This window comes from Stegostoma tigrinum, chromosome 37, assembly GCF_030684315.1.
Source record: "Stegostoma tigrinum isolate sSteTig4 chromosome 37, sSteTig4.hap1, whole genome shotgun sequence".
NCBI lineage: Eukaryota > Metazoa > Chordata > Chondrichthyes > Orectolobiformes > Stegostomatidae > Stegostoma > Stegostoma tigrinum.
In genome coordinates this window covers 1423086-1435588 of record NC_081390.1, presented here as the reverse complement: position 1 = coordinate 1435588, position 12503 = coordinate 1423086, and the positions used below count along the sequence as shown (strand labels likewise).

General features: G+C 44.1%; 1 protein-coding gene across 2 annotated transcripts in view; it reads left to right on the top strand.

Moving 5' to 3' along the window:
• Positions 1–12503, top strand: part of LOC125467640 (tolloid-like protein 2) — a 143216-nt gene that overhangs the window by 19687 nt on the left and 111026 nt on the right. The gene's annotated exons all lie outside the window — the stretch shown is intronic.

Genomic DNA, 12503 nt, shown 5'->3' with positions numbered 1-12503 from the left:
AATGTTACAAAGCAGACAGAGTTGGCCAAGCAAAGACAGATAACGTTCAATGTGAATCTACTATGAAATTTTGAGATAAGTGAAAAATTTGATACAGTCAATCAAGGCCAATTTCCTCTGATGGGCGAATCAACACAGGAACGCCGTCTTCAACACAGATAAAGCTCATTTTAGTGGGAAAGCCTTTCTCACAGAAAGGGTAATGATTACTGAGGGATCTCCGAGCTATTTGTGGAAGAGTGGAATGGTTGGAATGGTGCGAGTGTGTTAATGGGTAGGAAGGTGTGGATGATAAGAGTGGAGAGTGGCTGCCTGTGAGAAGGATCGATGGTAATTTTGGTTGTGAACTGTGGCTCATTAGTTGAGACAACAAGAGACTGCTTTCCCTGGCTGGAGAGTCCACAACTCGGGCACTGCCACAGGGTAAGGGATTGGCCACTTAATGCTGGAAAAAACCTTGAAGCTTTGGTTTTGAATGAAGATTTGAGGTTGTCCTAAACTTTGCTGCCTGTGACTTAAAGTGCATCTAGCTTCATTCTCTCATCAGCCCTGTGCTCACTGACCTGCAGCAGCCCCCACTGAAGCAACCTCTTGATTTTTAACCTTCAATCCCCCCCTCCCCATTGCCTCTGGCTCTTTCCATCTCCATAACCTCCTGTCTATCCCAGGGTCCTCTGATACTGGCCTCTCGCGTATTCCCACTGTTGATAACTTGTGGCTTCAGTTGCCTGCATCTCCCAAACACACCTAGCCCTCCCCCACTCCATCAATTTGCCCAGAGTTCCCTTTCTCCACCTCTCAGCCTCTCTACCTCACTTTCCTCCTTTTAGTCTCCTTTTAAAACCGACCTTGACTGAATTACTTGGTCATATGACACAACATCTCCTTTATATGGATCTGTGCTATGCTTTGTTTTATAATGAGCTCCTGAGTTGTGCCTTAGGAAGTGAAAAGCAGTATAGAAATTGACGTTCTTGTTAAGATAGGGGGAAAGGAATTTTTTAAAGAATTGGTTTGTAGATCTTTAGAATTATGTAGTCTTGAGGGCTGAGGTGACTTCACCACTGAGCAGGTCCAAGACAGAGCTTGAGAGGTTTCTATATATTAAAGACATTAAGGAAGTTGGGAATAGTGTGGGGAAAGTGGAGCCAAGGCAGAAACTGAACCATGATTATGTTGAACCGTGGAAGCTTCCTACAAAGATCCAGGAAGCTCCATGGTGGAGTTATCCTCTTCTTCTTGATCCCAGTTTAAATCTGGTGCAAGCTTTCAACAGGCAGTAGCCTGTAGTTCACCTGCACATCTGCCAATGTGGTATACTGCATCCACTGTACCCGGTGTGGCTACCTCTACATTGGGGAAACCAAGCGGAGGCTTGGGGACCGCTTTGCAGAACACCTCCTCTTGGTTCGCAATAAACATCTGCACCTCCCAGTCGCAAACCATTTCCACTCCCCCTCCCATTCTTTAGATGACATGTCCATCATGGGCCTCCTGCAGTGCCACAATGATGCCACCCGAAGGTTGCAGGAACAGCAACTCATATTCCGCTTGGGAACCCTGCAGCCCAATGTTATCAATGTGGACTTCACCAGCTTCAAAATCTCCCCTTCCCCCACCGCATCCCAAAGCCAGCCCAGTTCATCCCCTCCCCCCACTGCATCCCAAAACCAGTCCAACCTGTCTCTGCCTTCCTAACCTGTTCTTCCTCTCACCCATCCCTTCCTCCCACCCCAAGCCGCACCTCCATCTCCTACCTACTAACCTCATCCCACCTCCTTGACCTGTCCATCTTCCCTGGACTGACCTATCCCCTCCCTACCTCCCCACCTATACTCTCCTCTCCACCTATCTTCTTTTCTCTCCATCTTCGGTCTGCTTCCCCCTCTCTCCCTATTTATTCCAAAACCCTCACCCAATCCCCCTCTCTGATGAAGGGTCTGGGCCCGAAACGTCAGCTTTTGTGTTCCTGAGATGCTGCTGGGCCTGCCTCACATCCAGCCTCACATTTCATTAGCCTGTAGTAACTGTCAGTCTCATAGAAATATTGATGTGCACACACACATATGCCCACATACATACACACACACACATGCACACATATATGCACACACACAGATGCGCGCACACACGTACATACACACACTCTCACGTATGCACACACGTGCATACACACACATGCATACATACAGGCACACACACGTACACACACGCAAACACACACGCGCACACAAACATGCACAGTGGCATTATTAAGCATGCTTAATAACGCAGGCTGCTTAAAGCACTTCAAATCCTGCACATTTTAATGGAATTATCAATTAGCAAATACTTGTTTGTCAGGATCATTTAGACAGTATCTACGGAAAATGAGAAATTTTAACAATTTTAGTTTTTAAAATCTGTGGGATTTTAATGACAAAATTTTACATTCCGCTAGTAAAAAATTAAAATAAGATTTCCAGGGCCAGTGAGAATGTATAATGTTGGAGGCATCTAGGATGTGGATGACAGATTTCCTTCCTAAGGGAATATTAGTGAATCAGTTGGGTTTTCATGACAATCGCTCAACAGTCATTATTTTCATCTAACCCACATGTTATCAAATTGAAATTCCACTGTCCACCATCTGGTGGGTTTTGAACGCAGGTTCCTGAATGTTACCTGTGCCCCTGGATTATTGACCCAGTGAAAATATCAATACACCCCGAAACGTCAACTTTTGTGCTCCTAAGATGCTGCTTGGCCTGCTGTGTTCATCCAGCTCCACACTTTGTTATCTCGGATTCCCCAGCATCTGCAGTTCCCATTATCTCTGATACACCATAGCCTCCCCTTTTGTACATAGAATAGAACCTCTACAGTTTGGGAACAGGTCATTGACTCAACAAGTTCACATCACCCCTTCAAAGAGCATCCCACTTTGACTCATTCCCCTACCCCTGCATTTCCCCATGTCTAACCCAAACATCCCTGGACACTACAGGTGATTTAACACAGTCAATCCACCTAGCCTGCACATCTTTGGACTGTGGGAGGAAACCAGAGCAGCCGGAAGAAACCCACGCAGACACGGGAGAATGTGCAAACTCTGCACAGACAACCGCTCAAGGGTGGAATTGAACCCGGGTCCCTTTGAGGCAGCAGTGCTAACCACTGAGACACCATGCCACTCATGATTGATGAGAATAGAGCGGAAGTGTTGCCAAGCAGAAGGATATCTCTGGATTTATGAAGGACTCTTTTCACAAAGGTGACTTCTTTTGGCCACAACTTGCTCAATGGGCCGAAGCCATTTGGTGGCACCTTAATCAGGAACTGGGAGCGAGGGCACTTTCTTTTTGAGTCACATGTTTCTTCTACCTCCAAAATGCTTGTCCTTTTCACTGGGCCAAACACTTTCTAATCTCCAATAAATGTCTCTCACCAATATAGACATTCAGTAAGGATACCGGCAAATTCTTTAATCTTGACCCTCCCGTTGGCTCTTCCCTGAAATCTTCAACCAACAACTACAACATTCATTGATATAGTGCCTTTAATTGTTTAAAAAAAAGCTCAATGTTCTTCACAGTAGCAAATAAGAAATTAAATTTGACATGAAGACTCATCAGGAAACGCTAGACGATAAAGAAACTAAGAACTGCAAACCAGAAACAAAAACAAAAGATTACTGGAAAATCTCAGCAGGTCTGACACCATCTGTGGAGAGAAATCAGAGTTAATGCACAGTAACCCCTCTCCAGAACTCCTAAGTTTTTGTTTCAGGAAATGCTAGGTTACACGATGAAAAGATTGGTCAAAGAGAGAGAGGTTTTCAGGGTGTACTGCAAGAGAAAAATGGAGGATAAGGGAAGGAATTGGCTGAGTGACAGGAAACCGAGAGAATTGGTCAACGGATATTTTTTGGGCTGGAGAAGGGTTTGTGGTGAAGTTCCCCGGGGGTCTGCATTGGAAGCGTTGGGTTCAAAGGGTAAGGAATTCCTTCCAAAGGGTAAGGAATGCACTGCCTGGAAATGTGGTAGATGCAGGATCGGTTGATGCATTCAAGAGAAGCATTAGATGATTATTTGACAATAGACAATAGGTGCTGGAGTAGGCCATTCGGCCCTTCAAGCCAGCACCACCATTCATTATGATCATGGCTGATCATCCACAATCAGTATCCTGTTCCTGCCTTATCCCCATAACCCTTGATTCCTCTATCTTTAAGAGTTCTATCTATCTCTTTCTTAAAATTATCCAGAGAGTTGGCCTCCACTGCCTTCTGGGACAGAACATTCCATATACCCACCACTCTCTGGGTGAATAAGTTTTTCCTCAACTCTTTCTAAATGGCCTACCCCTTATTTTTAAACTGTGTCCTCTGGTTCTGGACTCACCCATCAGCGAAAACATGCTTCCTGCCTCCAGAGTGTCCAATCCCTTAATAATCTTATACGTTTCAATCAGATCCCCTCTCACCCTTCTAAACTCAAATGTATACAAGCCCAGTCGCTCCAATCTTTCAACATATGATAGTCCCGCCATTCCAGGAATTGACCTCGTGAACCTACGCTGCACTCCCTCAATAGCAAGAATGTCCTTCCTCAAATTTGGAGACGAAAACTGCACACAATACTCCAGGTGGCGTCTCACCAGGGCCCTGTACAGCTACAGAAGGACCTCTTTGCTCCTGTACTCAATTCCTCTTGTTATGAAGGCCAGCATGCCATTAGCTTTCTTCACTGCCTGCTGTAACTGCATGCTTGCGTTCATTGACTGATGTACAAGAACACCTCGATCTTGTTGTGCTGCCCCTTTGCCTAACTTGACTCCATTGAGATAGTAATCTGCCTTCCTGTTCTTGCCACCAAAGTGTATAACCGCACATTTATCTACATTAAACTGCATCTGCCATGCATCCGTCCACTCACCTAGCCTGTCCAAGTCACCCTGTATTCTCATAACATCCTCCTCACATTTCACACTGCCACCCAACTTTGTGTCATTGGCAAATTTGCTAATATTACTTTTAATGCCTTCGTCTATATAAAAAATTTGGATAGAAATGATGTGCAGTGATATGTGGAAAACGCAGGACTTGAAGAGCCAGTGTAGGCATGATGGGCTGAATGGCCTCCTTTTGCACCATAACAATTCTGTGATTCTGTGACTTGTGTAGTTTAGAGTCTGGACTGAAGACACAACAATCAATGGCAGAGTGATTTAAAGCCGAGGTATAGGACAGTGTAAGCCAGTGGTCCGTGGCAGAAATTGGTTGCACTCGGATTTCTGGAGCACAGACTGTATGGCCAGTTCAGAGTGCATTGGGATGCTCAAGTTCCAAAGGACAAAAGGCTTCGATGTGGCACATGATCTGGGATATGGCTCGAGCCTGTGATGTGACAGAGTTGGGAACAGTTGAACTTCGCGATGAGAGCTGTATGGTGGTTGACAGCTCATTTCCGGTATGAATAAAACAACTACAAGTGCATGAGATTTAAAGGAATGTGATTGTTGCTTAAGAAAGTGGGGACTGTCTCCCCCGTCTACACCGTAATGCCTCCTTCCCCCTTCCCATTCAATCCCCAAACAAGTGCTTCTCCCTGCTCCTCCACAAGGCATGATTCTTCTATTGATTTTGCACTGTATCATGATCTGTTTCTTTGCCCCTTGATCCTCTGGAACATGTTGCCAAGCACTGTCTGTGAATGTGATGTCCCTTTAACGTAAATAGATCTCACAGTTGCAACTGTTTGTTTCGGGATTTGGTTCGACAGTCCCCAGCGTGTGAATGTGAAGTGTAACAGTATGGCAGCACAGTGTGCTGGACAAACCCTGTATTGTACAGATACAGGCTGCTGCCAAAGACTTTATTAATGTGACCTGAATATTTATCTAGTGAATGACTGCGCTCAAGAACACTATTAAGTCAATACAATATTGCTTCTGTGGCTTTCGGTGCTTAGAACATAGGACGTAAAGTCACAGAGCCATAGAGTCATACAGCATGGAAACAGACCCTTCTGTCCAACTAATCCATGCCAATCTTGCTTTTGGCCCAAAGCCCTCCAAACTGTTCATGAACTTATCCAAATGTCTTTTAAATGCTGTTACTATATCTGCATCCACCATTTCCCCTGACAGTTCATTTCCACACATGAACCACTCTGTGTAAAAAGGTTGCCCCTCATCACGTCTTCTCTCACCTTAAAGTATACCCCCTAGTGTTGAACGCTCCCACCTTGGGGAAAAGACATTTACTATTCTTCTCAACTAAGACCCTCATGGTTTTATAAATCTCGACAAGGTTACTCCTCAACCTCTTATGTTCCAGTGAAAAAAGTCCCAGCCTATTTTTGTAACTTAAACCCTCAATTCCTGGCAATGACCAGGTAAATCTTTTCTGAACTCCAGTTTAATAATGTCCTTTCAATAACAGGGCGACTAGTAAAGCACACAGGACTCCAGAAGAGGCTTCACCCTGTACAACCTTAACATGACATCCCAGCTCCCAGATAGGAACAGAGTTAATAACTTTTCTTTAGCGATATTCTTACACTTTCTGCACTTTTCATTCAGACTGTATCTGAATAATCACAGTGCTCAACTACATTGCACCAGAGACTCACTCTGTAGGCAGAAAGGCTAGTATTTATATAGCACTTCTCAAAATTAGCAGATGTCTCAAACACTTTACAGCCAATGAGGTCCTTTTGAAGTGTAGTTGCTCACATAATGCAGAAACCACAGGAGCCAACTTGCCAATAATAAGTTCTCCGAAGCAGCAATGTTGTGTTTTTTTTGTTTGAAAGATGATTTTTGGCCAAGGCACTGGGAATAACTCCCCTACTATTCATTGTAATGCTGCCATGGGCTCTTTTCTACCTGAGCAGGCAAAATGGGGCCATGGTTTCACCTCTCATCTGAATGATGGTACCTCCCACAGTGCAGCACTCACTTGGTCCTGTTACGGTAGTGTGCCAGTCTTTATTATCGTGTTGATACCCTGGAGTGGTGTTTGAGCCTGGAACTATTAACATCTTGGTGGTAATCATTGACCAAAGGTTGAACTAGACTTGCCACATGTAAACACAATGGCTATAAGAGCAAGACAGAAGTTTGGAATTCTGCAGTAAGTGACTCACCTCCTGATTCCTCAAAGCCTGCCCACCATCTGCAAGGTATAGTTCAGGAGTGTGATGAAATGCACAGTAACAGCATTGCGTGCCATCTATAAGTAACACTGCAGTAACTCATATAGGCTCCTTCAGTAGGGGTTTCGTTTATATTGCCTTCCCTCTTTCTTCCTTGTAAAATACATCATTTCACACTTCTGTGTTAACTTAATCCAGAATATGTCCAGTTGTTTCATCAGTCTGTCTGTGTCCTCCTGAAGCCTGTTATTATCCTCCTTGCTATTTACTATTTGTTCAAATTTCACATCATCTGCAACTTTGCAATTATACCCAAGACTGGGTCTTTAATATATATCAAATAGGGAAATGCCCTCATGTTGACCCCTAGGAAACAACACTGCACAGTTGCATCCAGTTTGAGAAAGAAAGCTGCTCATCATAGCTATGAGCACATGGATGCTGAAGATCAGCAATATAAACAGACAATGCTGCAAATATTCAGTTGTTGAGGCAGTTGCTAAGGAGAGACAGGAATGGAGTTAATGTTTTAGCCTATGTCATTAGCTTCCCAAGGGCATCTCCATTTTTGCCCATTATGACCTTTCCCTTTCTTTTGATGATTCTTTCATTACATGTGGGCATCACTGGCTGCGTGAATATTTCTTTCCCTTCCCTAAATGCCCTTGAGCAGTGGTGGTCTGCTACTGATGCCTTGTCAACAACTAGGTCTTTTTTGCAGGATAGTTAAAACTCAGCCACATTTATGAGCTTCACAGTTTAGGAGTCACATAGTGACAAGAACTGATGAGGACTGTTCCAGATTTCCATCCCAAAATGATATGAGTTGACATTATTTGGCTGTTATAAAAGACTTTAGTATTCCTATAATGTTAGCTGCCATCCTGTTTCTGACTCTCTCTCTTTGCCTTTCTTACTTCCTTCTCCATGAATGTACAAATTGGGAATAGATATAGGCCATTCAGCCCATTCACCCTGCTTCACATTCAGTAAACTCCTGGCTGATTGGATTACTCCAATCCTGGACTACCCTGAGAACTTTTCACACTACCCCTCCCCAAAACCCACTTGCTTATCAAGAATCTATCTACCTCCATCACAGAAGTATTCAAAAACCTAGACTTTCAAAGATTCACAATCCTCTGAGAGAGAAAAAACATTCTCCCCATCTCTGTCCTGCCTTAGATTCTCTGTGTTCAGCCTTATTATGGTGATACTGATAACGAGCCTAAACCCCTCAATTTGTTTTAATCTCACCTGTTAGGTTCCACTTATTGTACTTGCCAAACACCTCTCTCATCACCCCCCCACCCCGCTGCTGCAAGCCCAACCACCATCATGGGTATGCACCTAGTCAATGGAATAATAGAATGGTGACAACACAGGAGGCCATTCGGACCATCAAGCTCATGCTGGCTCTCTGCATGTCAGTCAGTCGATTCCCTTGCCCTTTCTCCTTAGCCCTGCACGTACCTCTGTTTCAATATTTTAGTGGCAATATGACTAGACTAGGGATCCTGAGTCTCAGATTCATGCTGTAGGGACTTGGATTCAATAAAAAAATCCCACAAATTCAGTTTGTAAAAATCTGGAATTGAAAGCTACTCTGTTATCGCAGCCATGAGACTCACCATCTGTCACAAAAGCCCAGGTTCTTGTTCACTCCTTTCCCACAGAGAAGGCAATCTGCTTTCCTTCCCTGGTCCAGACCACAGTGATGCAGTTGAATCTTAACTGCATTCTGATATGATCCAGCAACACACACAGTTCAAGGATAATTACAGATGGTCAAAAAATTACTGGCCTGGCCACATGTTGTAAAAGAATGAAGGGGAAAGGATGCTTTATCCCCATTGGAATGCCATGATTGAACATGTCTGTACCATACCCTCTGTCAGTATGCCCCAGACCCTAACCGCTCACTGTGTAAAGAAAGGATTTTCCTTTTAGTTGTTGTACAAATTGACTTAGTTTGACCTCTCAGCAATGGAATGGCTTCTCTCTATCTACTCTGTGTAACCACTTCATGACTTTGAACACTTCTGTCAGATCAGTCCTCAATCTTCTCTGCAAGGAGAGAAGCTCTGGTTTCTCCGATCTATCTACATCTCTGAAATCCCTCAACTCTGGAATCATTCTCCTGAATCTTTTCTACACTCTCTCTAAAAGCTTTCACATCTTTCCTTAATTAAGTTTGCTGTCTAGAATTTGACACCCAGCACTAGTTGAGGACAAAGCAATGTTCTTGATAAATATTCTCATACCTTTCTTGATAGTCAGAGACATTTTCCCAGGGCAGAAATGACTATTACGAGGGGGCATACTTTTAAAATGAATTGGAGGAAGGTATAAGGGAGATGTCAGAGGTAGGTTCTTTACACAGAGAATGGTGAGTGAGCGGAATGCGCTGCTGGCAGTGGTAGTGGAGTCAGATATTTTAGAGTCTTTTAAGCGACTCTTGGATAGGCATGTGGAGGATAGTAAAATGTAGGGTATGCAGGATAGATTGATCTACGTAGGATAATACATCAACACAACCTCGTGGGCCGAAGGGCCTGTATTATGGTGTACTGTTCCATGTTCTATGTTCTTTCGTGTGCTTGCTTTTTCTACTTAAGGTCAGGACTTTTGAACAATTTTCTCAACTTGACCTGCCATTTCACTTATTTGATGCAGATCCCTTGGATCCCTTTCTTCTGTATCTCCTTTGGAGCACCTTTCTTCTCCATGTTCTTCGCCCCCAAAGTGAATCACTTCACATTTTTCAGCATTAAATTCCATCAGACTCACAAGCCCTCTCCTCTCATCAGCCTATCTGTGTCCTCTTGAAATCTATCTCTATCCTCACAGTTTACAATAACTAAGTTTTTACTTGCCTGTATATTTAGAAATTGTACTCAGTATACCAAAGGCAAAATTATCAACGTATATTCAAAAAAGCATTGGTCCTTAGCACAGGGTTGGCACAAAACTGCCATCTAGTGCTAGGGACCCGGGTTTGATCACAGCCTTATGTGGCGGTCAGTGCCGGTTTGCATGTTCTGTGTGTGTGTGTGTGTGTGTGTGTGTGTGTGTGTGTGTGTGTGTGTGTGTGTGTGTGTGCGCGCGCACTTGGGTTTCCACCGGCTGATCTGGTTTCCACCCACAGTCTAAAGATGTGCAGGTTAGGAGTATTGGCCATGCTAAATTGCCTCATTGTGTTAGGGATATGTAGGCGAGATAGATTAACCATGGGGAACACAGGGTTAAAGGGATTGGATGGAGGTGTGGGTTTGGTCAGTGCAGACTTAATGGGTGAATGGCTTCTTCTGCATTGTAGGGATTCTATGACTCTAACATCAATCCTTGAGAAACCCCACTGTGAACTTGGCCATTTTTGTATCCATGTTGCCCTTTCAAATGCCTTTTGAAAAGCCGTGCATACCATTACCCTCATTAACCTTCCCTGTCACTACACTACATATACCCAGGGAAAACATTTTCCCATTTTCCCATTTCCCCACAGGAGCCATCCCCTCAATCACTGTAGGATGGTTGTATTGTGAGCTGGGCCTATGGTTACAGAAAGCCAGAGTATAGCTTGCCAAGATGAAAGTGCCTAGTGTACTGTTCAGCCTCTAAAAGAAAGATCTCCGAGATTAGAGCCAAGTGTTTGATGGGATGATCTAGCTGATGGATTGTGCTGCTAAAGACCAATGTTTGGTCATTAGGTTGTTGATGCTGGTCATGATCATGCACTGACCAGAGTAGGCCATATAAAAGCTGCCAACTTGTCTGTGGATTGTAAGCTGAACAGCATCAGCACTAGTTCTTATGTACTCTGTAACGGTGTATACCCTGTGGACATAGCCACATCCCCACCTATTGATGTCCAACTGACCACTGCAATGCTGTGTATTACTGGAACCCTCAGGTGGATCCCAGTATCCTTCCTTAATTCAAACAAAACAAAAATTGCTAGAAAATACCCAGCAGGTTTGGCGCTATCTGTGGAGAGAAAGCAGAGTTAACATTTTGGGTTCAGTGACCCTTCTTCAGAACTGAAATGTTAACTCTGTTTTCTTTCCACAGATGTTGCCAGACCGGGAGAGTTTCTACAGCAATTTCTGTTTTTGCTCTGTATTTCCAGCATCTGCAATGTTTTGGTTTTTGTTTACCATTCCTTGTTTATACTGCCACATGTCATTACCCCTGCCGGTTTGTGGTGCCACCACAACTTAGGAAGTGATGTCCAGCCAACTGAGGAGAGGAATTATTTCACTACCCACTGGGATGCCAACAACACCCCTCAACACCAGTTCAGATCTCACACACCATCTGCACCCATGTTTAATCCTGAGCCGTGTGACGTCAGTCCTGATGAAGCTTGTGAAGCTCAGTGGAAACATCAAAAGTACCTTCTGAAAGCCCCCAGTGCAGAGGTTCCTCAGCTTCAATCTTCTACAAGTCTCGAGGAGAACGTAAAGCTGCTTCCACACAGACCACAGCAAGTGTGGATGTTGGATGCCCAAGTGGAAAATTTAAACTCTTTCATGTGCGACTGATCGCTCCGAGCCGACCATTAAAAAAAATTACAACCCCATGCCTGATTACCAAGAACACAGGAGGAATCAAAGTGAGGCACTGCAGGAACTCCACTGCAATTATCTGGCTTAACCCCCTCAATATGCCACTAGACTCGTTTCTCCACATCTACATTAGCAGAAGACAGACCAATTAGGTTGTTAAATGTACACAGAAAGACTCAGCTGCTTTCTACTGGATTACACTTTACTTGTGGCTTCGTGAATATGTCACATTATTCAAAGACAGGCAGCCAGTGATATCCATCTGAATGGTCAGTTGCATTGCTCTTGTGTTTAACAGCTCTCTAACATAGCTCGACCAATCCTTCGTTCTCTTGTTATTAGCCATAACAGCTGGCATTTAGACAGGGCTCAAAAGTACTGTAGTGGTTCACCTGGGCAGCACTCCAATAGGATTTGACGTTGTAACATGTAGGGAGCCAAATCCCTTTTCATTTCTCCAGCTGCTGTCTGTGTGTGTGTGTGGCAACAGCTGGATAAAGCAGGAGTTGAATGCGTTGGCACAGAGATTGGCATGTGCAGGTTCTTGGGACAGATTAGATGGAGAGTGATAGGGATTAGTTGAAATAAAAACCTTCATTAAAGAGATATGTGCGTGCACCAAACAGTTAGGAAGGCACTGACTTAGTGGCTTTTATTTCAAGGGCAGTGGAGCACAGGAACCAAGGAGTCTTGCTGCAATTATAGAGAGACCTCCACTGCTGTATTGTTGTACAGTTTTTGTTAATAGACAGATGCACTTTCCAAACTGACTGCCTCCCCTCCCTCTCCAGCTGAA